The sequence below is a fragment of the Amblyomma americanum genome, chromosome 1 (assembly GCF_052857255.1).
Source record: "Amblyomma americanum isolate KBUSLIRL-KWMA chromosome 1, ASM5285725v1, whole genome shotgun sequence".
Taxonomy (NCBI): domain Eukaryota; kingdom Metazoa; phylum Arthropoda; class Arachnida; order Ixodida; family Ixodidae; genus Amblyomma; species Amblyomma americanum.
In genome coordinates, this window is record NC_135497.1 from 71,900,571 (window position 1) to 71,903,821 (window position 3,251).

The following is a 3,251-nucleotide window of genomic DNA, read 5'->3' on the forward strand; positions in this document are numbered from 1 at the left end:
ATGCTGGTCGGTCCACATCAGACCTGCGGTATAAATGGTCGAAACATCGCCACGAACATACAAGTAGCGCGAAGTGTGCTGGAATGTTGTGACGCACTTACTGAGCGAGTTGCGATGATGCAACTCGATCTCGCAAAAGCGTTTGACCGCGTTTCGCATGATGTGCTGTTCGCAATATTGGACCATTCCAACGTAGGAAGCGTAATAACAGGCGGCGTCAAGATGGCGTATGCCAGTTGTACAACACGAAAAATTGTGAACGAAGACCTGACTGATAGCCTGCAAGTGCGCTCATCTGTGAGACAGGGATATCTGTTGTCGGCCCTGTTATTCGCTGTTTACTTCGAGCCGTGTGCCTCTTGACTTTTACCGGGACCCTAACCCGTACTGGGAGGACCAAACTTCAAGGGCGAAGGAAAAGGCTGACGCGTGGCAGGGGAGACAATTGTCTGCTTTCTCGCGCGCCACTGTCTGCAATATATTTCTCATTGCAAAGATATGGTACGTGATGATTGTGCTTAGCGCATCACGAGTTACCATTAAAAAAATTCACCGTGTTTTTGCCGTTTTTATTTGGTCTTCGATTTGGGAAAGAACCAGTCGAACAAACTATGAGTGGTGCATTTAGAGGGTACATGCGTGAAGTGGTGCTCACATATAGAATGCTGCATGTTCGATTCTCTGCTGAATACTTAAGTAATGTTACGCTGAAAGAATTGTACTCGCATTCAGTGGACGTAATGCTTCCTGTACCGATTTACCGTTCGCCACAGCGTGGATGCCCAGGAGGAGATGTGCTCAAGAGAGTTAAGAAGATGCCAGTACTACCATCAGTCAAATCCTTTTTCTGTAAACATAATACTAACACATTATCAGTCAAAACATAGATGCAAGATAAAGGTCTATTCGTCCCTTGGACAACTAATTGTTACATATGTAGGAAACCTGAAACAATAGAACACGTGTTTCTGGATTGTTGGGACACAATTTTTTTTCTGGGATGTTCTTCAAAGAACTCTAAAAAAGGATTTACCCATAAATTCACACGGTATAAGATTTTTGCCGGTTCATAACACCAACGGAATTCCATTCGATTCGATAATGCTCCTGGGCCTCCACAGCTTGTTTAAAACGAGGATGCACTTCAACAATGCAGATATTGAAGTCCGACCCGTGCGTGATCACTTCATAGAGGGTGTCGTCCGTTTCAGGGAAGTGTATCGGGCACTGCCCGAACCACCAGAGTGGATTGATGTACATGATGGGTTGGCACAGTTGAAGAAATTTTAACATGTCGTGTCAGTCAAAGTTTCGCTGACGCGTTTTATCTGTTGAGTTTCTTGCTTTGAATGTCAAAGACGGCAATAAAGAGAAAAAAAGCCTCCGTGGCGCAATCGGCTAGCGCGTTCGGCTGTTAGCCGGAAGGTTGTAGGTTCGAGCCCTCCCGGAGGCGATCTTATGTTTTTGCTTTTCATTTCATCCCCTCCCTGTCTTTTTCGTTTTAATCGTTAGCACTTGTCCGCGCTTTATGTTTCGCTGTTCTTATATGCTTCTTCTCTGCCTTGGTGATCTCTATAAAAAAGAGCGAGCTCTGTTACGCTGCTTCTTCTGCCATTTTATGCATCCCCACTTCCTTTAGTTCGATAATGAATCGCAACCTAGTTGCCCAGCTTGCTACACTTTTCGAGTCGAGCTGTTCTCTCGTGACACTCAGCCTCCGTGGCGCAATCGGCTAGCGCGTTCGGCTGTTAGCCGGAAGGTTGTAGGTTCGAGCCCTCCCGGAGGCGATCTTATGTTTTTGCTTTTCATTTCATCCCCTCCCTGTCTTTTTCGTTTTAATCGTTAGCACTTGTCCGCGCTTTATGTTTCGCTGTTCTTATATGCTTCTTCTCTGCCTTGGTGATCTCTATAAAAAAGAGCGAGCTCTGTTACGCTGCTTCTTCTGCCATTTTATGCATCCCCACTTCCTTTAGTTCGATAATGAATCGCAACCTAGTTGCCCAGCTTGCTACACTTTTCGAGTCGAGCTGTTCTCTCGTGACACTCAGCCTCCGTGGCGCAATCGGCTAGCGCGTTCGGCTGTTAACCGGAAGGTTGTAGGTTCGAGCCCTCCCGGAGGCGATCTTATGTTTTTGCTTTTCATTTCATCCCCTCCCTGTCTTTTTCGTTTTAATCGTTAGCACTTGTCCGCGCTTTATGTTTCGCTGTTCTTATATGCTTCTTGTCTGCCTTGGTGATCTCTATAAAAATGAGCGAGCTCTGTTACGCTGCTTCTTCTGCCATTTTATGCATCCCCACTTCCTTTAGTTCGATAATGAATCGCAACCTAGTTGCCCAGCTTGTTACACTTTTCGAGTCGAGCTGTTCTTTCGTGACACTCAGCCTCCGTGGCGCAATCGGCTAGCGTGTTCGGCTGTTAACCGGAAGGTTGGAGGTTCGAGCCCTCCCGGAGGCGATCTTATGTTTTTGCTTTTCATTTCATCCCCTCCCTGTCTTTTTCGATTTAATCGTTAGCACTTGTCCGCACCTTATATTTCGCTGTTCTTATATGCTGCTTGTCTGCCTTGGTGATCTCTATAAAAAAGAGCGAGCTCTGTTACGCTGCTTCTTCTGCCATTTTATGCATCCCCACTTCCTTTAGTTCGATAATGAATCGTAACGTAATCGCCCAGCTTGCTACACTTCTTGAGTCGAGCTGTGCTCTCGTGACACTTAGCCTCCGTGGCGAAATTGGGTAGCGCGTTCGGCTGTTAACCGGAAGGTTGTAGGTTCGAGCCCTCCCGGAGGCGATCTTATGTTTTTGCTTTTCATTTCATCCCCTCCCTGTCTCTTTCGTTTTAATCGTTAGCACTTGTCCGCACCTTATGTTTAGCTGTTCTTATATGCTTCTTCTCTGCCTTGTTCATCTCTATAAAAATGAGCAAGCTACGGCCACACGGGCGCGGACTGCGTCCGTACCGATGCGTCGGCTACCGCGCTCGGAAAGTCGAACGACACCGCGAAACTCATGGACGTCCCCGAGGCGGAGGAAGCAGCGACAGGTACGGACGAGACCGGCAAGCCACCTTCAACGCTTGCGACGTCTGGAAGTTCCAGTGATAGCATCAAGGCGGCTTACAAACCAGCGAGCCAAGCGCCGACGGCAGACTCCCTCGGCTTCGGTAACGAGGCGTCAGGGAATGGGGTGTGCCCAGCAGAGCCCGAGGCCGTTGAGGCAAAAGAGCCGAACGAGGACAACCACGAGAAGAGCG

General features: G+C 47.9%; 5 non-coding genes across 5 annotated transcripts; all 5 read left to right on the forward strand.

Annotated features, from left to right (window-relative positions):
• Positions 1 to 1,379: 1,379 nt before the first annotated feature.
• TRNAN-GUU (transfer RNA asparagine (anticodon GUU)) lies at positions 1,380 to 1,453 on the forward strand. The gene has a single exon. It is a non-coding gene; the product is annotated as a tRNA-Asn (tRNA).
• Positions 1,454 to 1,713: 260 nt separating this feature from the next.
• Positions 1,714 to 1,787, forward strand: TRNAN-GUU (transfer RNA asparagine (anticodon GUU)). Its single transcript has one exon. It is a non-coding gene; the product is annotated as a tRNA-Asn (tRNA).
• A 260-nt stretch (positions 1,788 to 2,047) lies between these two features.
• On the forward strand, positions 2,048 to 2,121 carry TRNAN-GUU (transfer RNA asparagine (anticodon GUU)). The gene has a single exon. It is a non-coding gene; the product is annotated as a tRNA-Asn (tRNA).
• Positions 2,122 to 2,381: 260 nt separating this feature from the next.
• On the forward strand, positions 2,382 to 2,455 carry TRNAN-GUU (transfer RNA asparagine (anticodon GUU)). Its single transcript has one exon. It is a non-coding gene; the product is annotated as a tRNA-Asn (tRNA).
• A 260-nt stretch (positions 2,456 to 2,715) lies between these two features.
• TRNAN-GUU (transfer RNA asparagine (anticodon GUU)) lies at positions 2,716 to 2,789 on the forward strand. Its single transcript has one exon. It is a non-coding gene; the product is annotated as a tRNA-Asn (tRNA).
• Positions 2,790 to 3,251: the final 462 nt, after the last annotated feature.